The sequence below is a fragment of the Struthio camelus genome, chromosome 8 (assembly GCF_040807025.1).
Source record: "Struthio camelus isolate bStrCam1 chromosome 8, bStrCam1.hap1, whole genome shotgun sequence".
Classification (NCBI taxonomy): Eukaryota; Metazoa; Chordata; class Aves; order Struthioniformes; family Struthionidae; genus Struthio; species Struthio camelus.
In genome coordinates, this window is record NC_090949.1 from 14,706,638 (window position 1) to 14,719,570 (window position 12,933).

Below are 12,933 nucleotides of genomic sequence, written 5' to 3' on the forward strand. Positions count from 1 at the left end.
TCTCTTCCCCAGGCTGAACAGGCCCAGCTCTTGCAGTCTTTCTTCATAGGAGAGGTGCTCCAGTCCCCTCATCATCATCGTAGCCCTCCGCTGGACTCTCTCCAGGAGTGCCATGTCTCTCTTGTACTGGGGAGCCCAGAATTGGACTCCCCAGTATATCATAATCTTATCCTGTTAATGGAATAATAACAGCTGATCTTGTTTATCATGTGTTTGCTTTGAAATGTTTGCAAACTGGATAATGAAGATGTTGAAGCATCAGCTGTTCTTAGAGGACATTATTGCAGTCATGGTGTGTTTTCAGAAGTCTTCATAGGCCAGTGTTTGACAAGCCTGTCTGTCCAGGGCTGTAAGAATATTTAAATGCTCTGAGGGAAATGTTTAACAGTAAAATAAAACATACTGTATGTGGTGTGCAATGCATGGCCAATGAATACAGTTTGCAAGTGCGTATGCTGATTGCTGGGTTTAAGAATAGAACAGCAAATTTCAGGATTTAATTTAGAGAAACAAGAGGCATTTTTCCTGGAGAGAAATCTGTGATACCTGTTGTTCATTTTACCTTTATTAAGCCAGGTGAATTGTGAGTAGAATAACCAATTGTTAAGATTTGCTTTTTAAAACGCCTCCTGGAAGTTACTAACGGGGTGTTCATTTATATTTCATTGGTTTTACCTGGTAGAAATGGAACATTTTCCCCATTTAAGCCTTTTTGCTTATATACCGCTGTCAGGCCACCACCCATGGCAGAATCTTCTGGGGAACATTCTACGGTTCTTGTTTGAATCCTCAAGAATGCAAGAAATGAGGAAGGATTTCTTGCCTCGTGTATATCCTGACTAGTGTCCATCCAGACTAGAAACTCTGTTCCAGCTTTGGTCTATGAGGGTATGATATACTTAATGACTTGTTCAGATACAGATCCTTAAGCTAGGAAAACAAAAAGTAGAGGTAGAACATATCAGGATTTTGTTTTGGGCGATTAGAGTAGGATTTTAAAGGATGCAAAATATAGGTACCAGATACAGCTATCAGAGAATGAAGTTGGCTAGTGGCTGTGAGGAACTTCTGACAGTTTCTGCTATAGTCAGAGAAATAGAAATGCCTCTGTTTTTTTAGCAGAATTAACAGATGGAACAGTATCTGGAAAAAAAAAGGTGTAAAAGAAGCAGAAGAGAATTTTTCATTTTCAGCTTCTTAACGTAGTTTACTGTAGATAATTTGGCTGTTATAATGCCAGGACATTTTCTTCACTACATATGAAAAATGCAATGCCACTGTAGCATCTGAAGACCAGCATTAGCCTCTTTATTTTAACATTCCGTATTTTCCCTTCATTTTTCCCCCAAAAGTGGTTTCTCTAATTTGTTAAAGCATGCATTTGCGACTCAGGAATTATGAGGGTATTTAACAATGCCATCAACATTTTGCTAAGAAAGTACCTAATATGACAATGGCCTCAGCAATCACAGTTAATTTCAAGTGTGGTGATATAGTCTGACAAAAATAATTTGTTGCTTCAGTGTCAATCTGATTCGGGACAAATTAAATTTGCTTTAAACAGATTTTTTTTTTTTTGGATAGTGTGGCATCCTTTGTATCAAGTATGCCCCTTTGATAAATGAAGAAGTCGAATAAGGGCGAAATGGGGAAAAATAGAAAGATATACAAAGATAAATAAAAATATAAAAATCTTACATATCTTTATAGACAGATATAAATATAGAATTCTTCCTGTGTGTAGTAGGTAAAAATTGATATTTCTTTAGTCAGATAATTTGTTGATGTTTTTGGTTTTGATTTTAAGGAGTGGTAATTAAAAAAGTCAACATTTCTTCCCAGAGATGAGATCTTTTAGTCCAGGTTCACCTCTACCTAAGCATAGCTGGAAGGCAAGATTTTCAAAGCACTTGACATATAACATTATCTTTGCTTTCACTAAAAACAGTAAGTCATTTGAAAAGAATATGCTAATATACGTAATGACCCCAAAAAGAATAACTTTTGATATATAGATCCGCCCTTTAAGATGCATGTAGTGGTCATTTTTAACTTTAACTGGAAATAAATCACAATGGTGATATGATTTTATTCTACAAGTTTTGCAGTCTCCAAGGAGTTTCTGTGATTAAGGTTGATTATTTTGTGTGCTTTTGAGGTAAATTCATTCTGCAGTTCTTTTTCTTTGTAGGATTTGATGTAAAAATCTGTTTTCGTATTTCCTTCATTGTTCTTGGTGCCCTAAAAGGATAAACAATAGGTATCTTCTGGAAATCCAACTCTGTTAGATTTCACTGTTAGAAAACAGCAGTGCTAGTGGCAAGTAGTAAGATTTAGCATAGAGTTGAATTTCCAGTGCTTGTTCCTCTAGTTTTTCTGAAGCAGGACTTGAACTCTGAGGTTATAAGATACTACCAAATTATTTCTGGTGTCATTCTATTTATTAATACATTTCAATTCTACTGACTTTCTCTCATCCTACTTTTAATGTATTAGATCAACATCATATTTCATTCTGTCAAACAATACTGGAATACAATTATGATTTAAAATGCAGTTGAATTGTATATGCTGGTTTTCCTTTTTTGTTTTTTAAGAAGTAAAAAGTACAGTATGCTTAAAATAGATTAAAATGGAAGATTGGCTGATTTTTAAGGTATTTTTGTCCTAGAACAAGACTCCTGACTATTCCTTAATCATGAGGAGATGCTGCTTATTCAAACTGTTGGATATAAATCCATGTAGATTGCTCGTAAAAATATGAGCATAGACATTTAATGGTTGTAGCACAGGGTAATTTCTGATCAGAGTGAAATGATGCTCAAAATACAGAACTCAGTGTAGTATTCTGAAAGCTGGGGAAAAAAACGTGTTGTATAGCCTAATTCAGCTCATTTTTGATTTCTACCAAGTTCATGGATTTTTTCTTTCAAATTTGTGATTTATGATATCTTTAGATGTGTTTCAAATTTGTAAGAATTAACAGATTTCTATGTCAGTTTGATATTTCTGAGAATCTTAGTATAACAATGGAAGGACCTTCTGGGTACTTAATCCCAATTCTCCTCATGTCATAGATGACCATGTCATATAATCTGTTACATGAGCAAATGGATATGCAGATGTCTTCAGTTTTGGAGCCAAACCTTGATTAGCTTTAAGCACTACTCATTCCCCCTGCAAAGTGACCTCAATGTATTCTTTTTTTTCCTCTGCTTTCAAGAAGGAAAAAACTTTTTGCAACCCATCAAGCAATGATCTACACACAAAGGTGTTTATTTACCTTCAAAGGACTCTTCATCTGATAACACAATGTTCCTCCAAACTAGAAAAAAAAAACTTTTTTTTTTATTGCTCTCAGATCACTGGATCTAATCCTTTCTTTTGTTTGTAATGAAATATCTTATTAGGTTGATAGGAGCTTTGCCCTTTGCTGAAACAGCCTAGAATTTCAAAGCTATTCATTAATGCAGAGCTTTGGAGAAAATGAGGATGAAAGGGGTGTAAGTATTATAAAATTATATAAGTGAAGAACAACAGAAGCTATCTAAATCAATTCCAAACCTTAATAAATAATAAAATGTATGAAAAATAACACTGAGATCAATAAATATATTAAATATCATAAAGCACATTAAGGAGCATTTTGTGAACCACAATTAAACTTGGTATTCAATGTTCCTTGTTGAGGGAGAAATGGCTGAGGATGTTAGCATCTTGAGAAGCATGAGGGATACAGAAGCGTCACCAATGGTTCTTTAAATTTTAACATACCCCTGAAAGGAAGAAGCATAAAACATCAGAAATTAAATGAACCTTACTAGGAAGGTGAATTTGATACTTTCTATGAACAGACATCTTATTTGATTGGAAATGATCTTGCCTCCAATTTCTTGGCAAACATCTTGGTTTCTTGCTGTCAGAAAATGCTGTTCCATTTCTAGTATTTCAGCACCCGTCTTTTGCTATTACACAGCTGATGCCGTTGGCTGTCAGGCTTGCACCATCTCAATTGGCAGACTTATCTGTCTTCAGCAGTATTAGACAGAAATATGTCTCATTCGGATGATGCTCCAGCCCTTAGGCTGCACCAGCCCCAGGAAACCTGAGTACGTTAGCTTCAAAGAATCTGCCTGCAAGCCCTCCTGACAGCCTGCTCCGCAGAGCACCCTCCAGTCTAGTCCTCAGACTGCTTTCCCTGTGTCTTAAATATTTACTTTCTGCATTACATAAAGAGCTTTACTACTTGTCTAGCTCTGACTAGCAGTTAAGTTTTGTACTGTAAAGTGTTAGATCATTCTTTTTTACGCAGAGTTTACCTTAGTTTTGTGCTTATATATTTCAAGAGATAATGAAAAAATAGCAACTGGCCCAGTATAAATAGTCCTATACTTGGATACAGAAGGTACATGTATGGCATGACAAGACAGTGCTTGTTAAGTAAAGAGCAAAATTCACCAAAATTGCCGCTGTATCCTGACATGAACAGTTTTCTTCAAGCAATGGACATGCCCTGTGGCATTATTTGGTCATCTGTCAGGCTCTTGAAAGCAACTTATTTAGGCATCACTTCTATTGTTGTAGTCTTGAGATAAAATAGCAAAGCATAGCTTCCAAACCCGGTTGTCTTCACTAGTGCGTATACGTGAAGTCATGCTTGTGTATTTACGAATACATGGACACACAACTGCACATACATAGTGCTGAAGGAATGCTCTATACGTTAGGAAATAGCATTTCTCAGAGTAGTCCTAGCTTTCACAAAACATATTAGGCCATACATTGTTTTTGTTTCTTTGCGCTAAACTGCGTCATTCTTCAAATAGCCTAGTGTTACATGGTGTAGCATTTTAGCGCCTGTATATGCTACTTATTATTAGCGATTGTATTGCTTAAAATCTACGTTTTCCTAATCGTAAAATGCTCTGCCTTGTATTTATGTCATTTCAAATTGTACATAGCTCAACAACAGCATATCTCAGCTAAGCCATGACAACTAAATAAAACTGAAAAACTTGAAGTCAGTAATTTGACCAAAAACTTGGTAGTTAGGGTACAATATGAGGTTTCCGGCTGTACTGATACTCAGCAGAAATGAGATCTGCGCTTCACTGTGGGTGAAAGCCTTAGCTGTTTTATTGCTCCAACTACATCCAGCTGGCAGGGGTACAGGGACTATGACCTCAAATACATCTTGAGAACATGATGCCTTAAAATTCCCAGTTCTAACTTCAACTGTCTTCACAGCGTAAGAGCCATTGTCCAGGCAGACACGAGTGGCTGCAGTGTGCCTGTCTGTCTCTCCGGTAAATACTTCAACTGAAGAAAGGAAGGGAAAAAACCCTGCATTCTTCCAAGGGGAATATATTCAAATTGCAAACTAGCCACAGGCAAATATATTAGCCTCCCTACAAAACATTTGAACATAAAATATAGTAACGTTTAAGAGTGCAGGGTCATGTATCCCCCATAGATACATGTACACCTTTCTTCTCCATTGTACTTGGAAAAGGTCACCAGCAAGCAAAGGTCTTTCTATTATGATACATGTGGACAGAGGTCTTATACAATGGAGTGCTGCAATGTTTTTGAAGCCGCTTTTATGCCAGTATACCAGTTTTCTGACACCACACGGACTTTCTGAAGTTGTCACCAACAGCACAGCTGTGCAAAGGAGCCAGGGAGTCGTCTTCAGCTTCAGGTTTATACCGTATATAAGGTTTTGCAGACGAGAAGGAATGATCCTTCTTCCCTGGCTTCTTGCTGCTGTTGCAAAAAGTTTTGAAAAAAGAGACTCTGAATCTTTGGCTTCCCTGAAGTGTTCCTTCTTGTCCATGAAATTTCATATTCAGTGCAGACACAAAGCTATAAGAGACCACACAAATTTTTGAAAATGTATCACTTGAGCAGAAAATAATAAGAATACTGAAGATAATTTTTCTCTAATGCAGGTTTCACATAAATATACTTTTACAGCTAAAACCTTGCAAATACAATCAGAAAGATGAGTGTTATAGGGCATGTACAATCAAGATTTTGAAAAACTAACTCTTTTGGAGAACAATATAAGGATGTTCAGGATATGTTTTGCTATCTTTTGCAATAATTCTGATGAGGGGTTTTGTTTGTTTGTTTGTTTTTCTTCTAGAATACATACCATCACCTTACCTTTTAGTTTAGCAGTGAATGAGCTTTGTCAGGCATGTATCTATAATGTTTTCTGTATAAAAATATTCATACTTGGTTAAGAAAGCTTTGCAGCCCACCCCAGCTCCATCAACCTTTGCTCAGCTTTGCAGCTCAGAATCTGTGTGTGGCTGATATGCAACAGCTTGGAACTGAATATGACTTTCTGAACAACTGTAGGACTGCACTGGTTTTACTCGCGCAGGGCTTGTTCCGGTCACTTGATTTGAGAGCAGGAGGTCTGTTCCTCTTGTGCTGTCAGTACTAAATGGCAAGTCAAGGGGAGGAAGTACCTGCAGTTTTTAATGCAGAAAGAATATAGAAATTGGACTGGGGATGGGGATGGCTGCTAAACTAATCTGTAGCATGGGAAAGGTAAGGGACCTAATTGTTGGATTGGAGAGACTGGGAACCTGCTGAAATGAAAGGAATAAAAGATAAAGCTGGAGCTGGGCCTGTTTAGCCTGTAGAAGAGAAGACTGAGGGGGGGATCTCATCAACGTGTACAAGTATCTAAAGGGAAGGTGTCAAGAGGATGGGGCCAGACTCTTCTCCTTGGTGCCCAGCGACAGGACAACAGGCAACCGGCAGAAACTGAACCACAGGAAGTTCCCTCTAAACCTGAGGAAAAACTTCTTTCCTGTGAGGGTGACAGAGCACTGGAACAGGTTGCCCAGAGAGGTAGTGGAGTCTCCTTCCCCGGAGATATTCAAAACCCGTCTGGATGTGATCAATGTGCTCTAGAGGACCCTGCTTGAGCAGGGAGGTTGGACTAGATGATCTCCAGAGGTCCCTTCCAAACTCAACCATTCTGTGAAAATGAAGTTCAGTTAAGCTTTCAAAAGCCCATTAAACATGTGTTTCCATTCCTTTTGATTTGTTTGACTTTCAGGCATTAGTAACGTTAATTAGCATGCATGTGTGCATGCGTTAAAGTATGTTCACATCAGTTTTGTCTGCTTTAGTACTAATTCAGAGGTGGTAAAAGTACTGGCAACACTAGCATAGGTAATGTTTTGGCCGAAAAGCTGTTTATGGAACCTGGCTGCAGTTGTGGAAGACCTACATATGGCAGATTTACCATATTGACTGGGAGCTTAGATACTGTATGCCTATGATACATTTTATATGATGGCATGGCTATCTTGGGTACTTTTCATAATTCTCCTCCCTGCTCTGTTTCATGGTATGTGAATTGGATCCTCAACTGTTTATTCTACAGGGTGGTGCTAATCAACTGGCAATGTTTTTGTGTGCAACAATTAAGCTTGTTTTCTGTTTCTTGTTTACCTGTCTTTAGTCTTTAAATTCTCCTATCTGTAAACAACCTAATTTTCTCCTAGGAAAGGTATCTGCCATGGCTGGTCAGAGCTATCTGTGTGCTGGATAGCTTGCCATTTCTGGCAGGTAGATTGATTGGTTGGTAGCTGCAAAAACTAGATGACCCTACCCTGCTTTCCCATCCATGTGTGTACTAATTTGTGTTTCTTTCCTCCATTTGGCACTAGTTTTCCTGACACTTGTACGAAGTTATCTCTGAGAATTTTACTGTCCCCCACCCTCCTGTCCTTTGAATTTTGAGGAAATTAGACAGCACAGTTGCTAAGTTATTGAGGGAAAACAATGAAACATGCAGTACATTTCCCTAGAAATCAGGGCTGAGAAGAGTATGTCTCTTATAGCAACGCTTCACTAATACAGCCACGCTGGTCCTAAGCCGCTAGTACTTGGTCTTGTGCAATTTTTTTTTCTTCTGTCAGATATATATTTTCATAATATAATGGTATAAACATAAAATTCTTCCCTCATCAACAGCAGTAATACAGCTGTGTATGTTGGCAAGAAGATGGATAGTTTGGAATACAGATGCTGCCCAAATATTCGTTTTTCCTGACTGTACACGGTTATTGCAAAAATAGCCTTTAAGAAGTTAATGTTATATACAAGATAGTTCTAATTGGTTTCTGCTTTTGCTTAATCTTGGGGAAGATTCTCAACAGTGAGGAAACTTCCCTAAATGTCTGATCTGTGCTGTTGTGAAAAGAAGCTATTACAATGTTAACTAGACCTTCATTTGTCCTTTGTCATATGTTAACATCGGTAATGTTCTGATTTTGTGACTACAATATAGTTCTCCAGGGAGTAATTTATCCTAGCTAGACCATCTGAAAACAGGTTCTTCATGCCCATTCTCCCTCAGTAATTCAGCTATTCAATCAGTAATTAATGCTATTTTAATTAAAATTTTATATGTCCCTCCCTGTATGTACCTGGGTATAACCTAAAGGTTTATATTAAATTTTTATGTCCCCTCTCTCTGACTGTGACTTTCCCCATAAATGTCCCTGATTATGACAACAGTAAAATAATAAAACTGGAGCTATACAAATGAAGGGTTCATTCCTGTTTAATGCACAGGCTACAGTATGTGCCTGGGATCACTCTGAATCAGGTCACATATTTCTCTTTTCATGCAAATCTCTGATCTGCAGTTAATAGCAAAATCTGTACAGGTACTTTTTTCTCTTTTTTAATTTTACAGCACTTGCTATTACAAAAGTTTCTCTGACTTTACAAACACCCAGGAAAATCTTGCAGAAGAAGTAGGCAATGCAATAAAATCAACCATTTTCTCCACATGAAACTGGATCTACCCTTTCAGGCGCCAGTTAAACAAGCACTTAAACACGTGCTAAAGTATTTGAATTAAGTGCCTGGCTATGGCTAGGCCTTTACGTTGTCTAAATGAATAAAAATGAAAAAAAGACATTTAATTTTATTTCTATTTATAGTGCTTAAGTGTATTATGACAACTTCAACATTCTACTAGGGAAAATTCACTTAATTCAAAGTATCTACAAATTAGCGTTAGGGTAACAATTTTTGAATCTCTCTCCTGCACAAACGTAAGTCCTTATCTTTTTCTAAGGTCGGCCTGTCTTCTAAATAGTAATGCTACTTCTGGTGCAAGAAAGTTAGTGGGCATGTTGTCTTTATTCTAGTCAGGAAACTAAGTTTAATAATACAAGAGAGAGAAAACATTTGACAGATATTACAGGATGTTGTCTGTTGCAGCTTCTGTAGGCTGATATTATTAACAAATATTTGGATCATTACTATATTATGAAGCTTCAGAAAGTGATTCTGCTTTATAAGCCAACTCTGTGTTTTAGATGGGAACAGCAAATTTGTGCATTAAGACATCTTTCAAGTTTATTGGTGCTTTTTTCCCTCTTCTGCCCCAAAAATCTTTCTCTCAAAATCAACCTGGAATCTGAAATTCAAACTGGGTTCTCCTGTAGGCACATATTTCGCCAACAATGAAGTTTCTGTAATCAGAGCTTAGGAGTGAAACCATGAAGACAAGCAGCGGTTTTAAACGCGGTGTCTGGGGAAAGCAAGAAGTAAGTGATGGCTGAAGGTCTGAACCAGCTGCTTGCAGAGTCCAGGGAGCTATAAGATTTGCTGATGCTTCTGTACTTTGATGTTTTTGTCATTTAGATCCCTGTTCAAGACAGTAAATACTTGTAAGGAAGAGAGGCGCCATTCTGTCTGCCTCCATTTACTTTTCTCTTAAAGGAAAAACAACGCAATTCTGGGATATGTCCTTTGCCCTCTCTCTTCCCTCTGTCTCGGAAACGGAAGCGATGACAAGCTTTCTCACCTCTTTCTCCTTGTCTAGCACTCAAGTTCGCGCTCAGAAAACAAGGCATTTTACAGAATGACAACATCTAAAGGTGGAGGGCCGCAGTGCTGAGCGGGTCAGCAGTGTCCGATAGCGGCGGGAGCGGAGCGGGAGGCTGCCCGCTGCGCACAGGCCTCCAGGATCCCGTGTCCGGAGCGGGCCCCGGGCCCTTGTCCCCGGCCTGGCGGGTGGGGAGGGCACTGGGCAGCGGCCAGGGCACGAGGGAGGCCTCTCCTCCCTGTAAGAGCAAATCCTGGTCCTGATCTTCTCCTCCTCTCTCTCTTCAGCCTAGCAAACGCGTTGCCGCAAGGGATGAGCGGCGCCTCCTTTGGAAAGAGAAGGCAGTGGGTCGTCGGTCACAGCTTAGAGCTGGAGAGAAAGCAGAGGTTGGTCACTGTGCATAGGAAAAAGAGCCGGTTAGCCTGGCCTCCTCGGGTGGCATCCAGGAGGTACTGGGGATGTACAAGGAGGGGAGCATGTCCCATGCTGGAGCAGAGTGTGGAAGAAGAGAAGGTCCTGCAAGGAAGGAGCAGCAGCTGGAGGAGAGCGACACCTGCACTCACAGTGCTGCTCCAACTCCCTGCCCCCTCCTCACTTTTCCCCCCACCCAGAGTCCTTGAAACCACCCCGAGCTTCCCCAAGCCCCTTTAACTCATTTCTTCACTAAAACTGGCATGCTCAGACAAATTTTTATCTCACTGCCACTTTAAAACTCCATCTTATCTACAGCACAGACAGCTTTGAGGTGTCTTTGCTGATCAGCGTTGAGGTACCCGCCCCCAAACAAGCACCCCAGAAGTATGGCGGTAAGCGCTGGCAGTGTCAGCCTTCATATGTTACTGTCCTCGCTCCGAGGGAAATAAATAACTATTTTACTGTGCTGGCAAGAAAAAGAAAGCTTGCAAATACCCTAGCTATAGTGGCTTTAAGAATCCAAAAAGAGCAACATTTCTTGTTTGAGCCTGCCCAAACAGTGCAGGCCAACTGGGAGTTAGGATTGCCAAGATGCAGGCACACACTCTTCATCAGCCTTTTTTGTAGGAAACAAACAGGGACACAGAGGCAGCTACGCCAGGACCTGTTGGTGGTTGTTCTTACTGCTGATATCTGCTGTGTCCCTGCCTTGCTTCTGCAGGGTCCTTTGCAAGTCTGCGCCGATACAAATGCAGCTGCAACCTCTGACGGCCACGCTCTGTCTGGCAGGTTGCTCCCTGGCTCCTGGTTCAGAGACAGTTCCTGGACAGTTTCTTTTGAATCCAGTTTCTCTCCTGCTCCTGGCTTGGTCTTATGCTGCTATTTCTCCACGTGCCAGATCACTTGTTCGTTCATGGTCATTCCTTTTTTTTTTTTTAATTCCCTCTTCTCAGATAGGGTGATAACAAACGCCCGAGTGACACTGGAAGTCCACAGGGGGAGCTGATCAAAGTAATTCCTGCCTACGAGATAGTTATTCTTAAAACAGATCCTACTTGCTGTGTAATACCAAAGTATGTGACCTATAGCTGATGAACAGGAAGTGTCCCACTGTGGCGGTTGTGAGCAGTGCGAGCTTATCTGCCAGGTATAAAATGGTCTGCCACTAGGTGAAGAAAGAGAACAAGGAAACCCAAATTACTTTCTTCCAGCTGTCTGTTGTTTTGCATACCACTGGGGCATAGACTGTTCAGTTCTCATTCTTATACTGGCTTCTATGGGAGGAGATGATAGATAAACTTCCAAGAAACATAATCCTTTTCCGTAGCATCTATAAACAAGCTGTGTAAATTTTTTATATTTTAATATACCTAAATATATAACTGAGGAAACTCTGGAATCATTTACTGAGCTAAACAAAGGAACATAATACAGAAGCAGACCTCAACCTCGGAGCTGGCTCTGTACTCATATCTGCTTGAGGCACTTATCTATTTTATCCATGCCCTTTTCCCTCCACAAGGGAGGGACAAGAAGCAAGGAAATTGTTAATAACCTCAGGTATTTTAGTGACTTTAGGTAGAGAAGGAAAACTGAGATACTATATTTGTCTTGGGGGGGTTGGTTGTAAAATGTCAGCTAAAAATGAGATTTTGTTCTGTAGTCTGTTTTTCACAGGAACTTTTTCAGTAGAAGTTTTTCCCAGGTAGGTAATTTGCCCAAGGAAAACTGCACTTGCAGGTAGATCCCCTTGTATACTACTTGTAGAAATTCTGAGACATGAATATGTTTATCTCGTAGTTTACGCATTTGTGGGGGTAAAATTTAATTACTTTAATAGCTGCCAAGAAATTCAAACATAAGCGCTCAAAACTAAGCAGCCTCAACTTTCACATCCCAAACATTTATGCATATTTATGCAGGCCAGATCTGGAGTGGTGGGTGAGCTCACCTTGGAAGATGTACCATTTTTTAGATGTTTCATGCTCCTAGGATAAGATAGTTTGGTGCTCAGTGAGGGAAACCGATGTTGGAAGTTCTAGATTGACGCCAGGTTTATTTATTTATTTTTGAATCTTTAGTAGTTATTGCTTAGATGTCTCTTCTCTCACTTCTTTAGTGTGAGAGCAGCACTTCTGCATGCTTGAAAGGCAACTATGTTTGGTTCTTTCAGCGAGGCTAGTTTAATATTGAAGCTCTCTTTCATGCAGTGGTAAAGCTATGTGTGTAACCAACAATGAAGCAACACAGGGAGAGCAATACTGTTTTAATGTTCTTCTTGTTGACATTTAATTCCCAAGATACTCTTTGAAAAAGTTATTTTTCTATGAAAGCGACACAGTTGTTGCCATTAACAGACTTCTTGATGTCTCTTGCTCCAAGGGAGTTTTTGGTAGTCGTACATTATGTACATGTGTGCATGCCTGTGCATAGAAATGTATGGAATGGACTATTACTGCTTTCCTTTTTAAGCACTCACAAATGAGGCTATGAAAAATTAAAGATATCTACAGTAAAGCTGTTGATCCACTAATGTAGAATTACTCAGTCTATGTCTAACCAGCTTGATCCATTCTGTCAATACTAAGATGAAAGGAAATTTTCCATCCTTCTAGTAACTAGCCTTTCAAGCTCTTTTTTAAAATTCT

At 39.5% G+C, this 12,933-nt stretch overlaps 1 protein-coding gene across 1 annotated transcript in view; it reads left to right on the forward strand.

Annotated features, from left to right (window-relative positions):
- LOC138068030 (uncharacterized) overlaps positions 1 to 12,933 on the forward strand; it is a 226,134-nt gene that overhangs the window by 135,501 nt on the left and 77,700 nt on the right. The gene's annotated exons all lie outside the window — the stretch shown is intronic.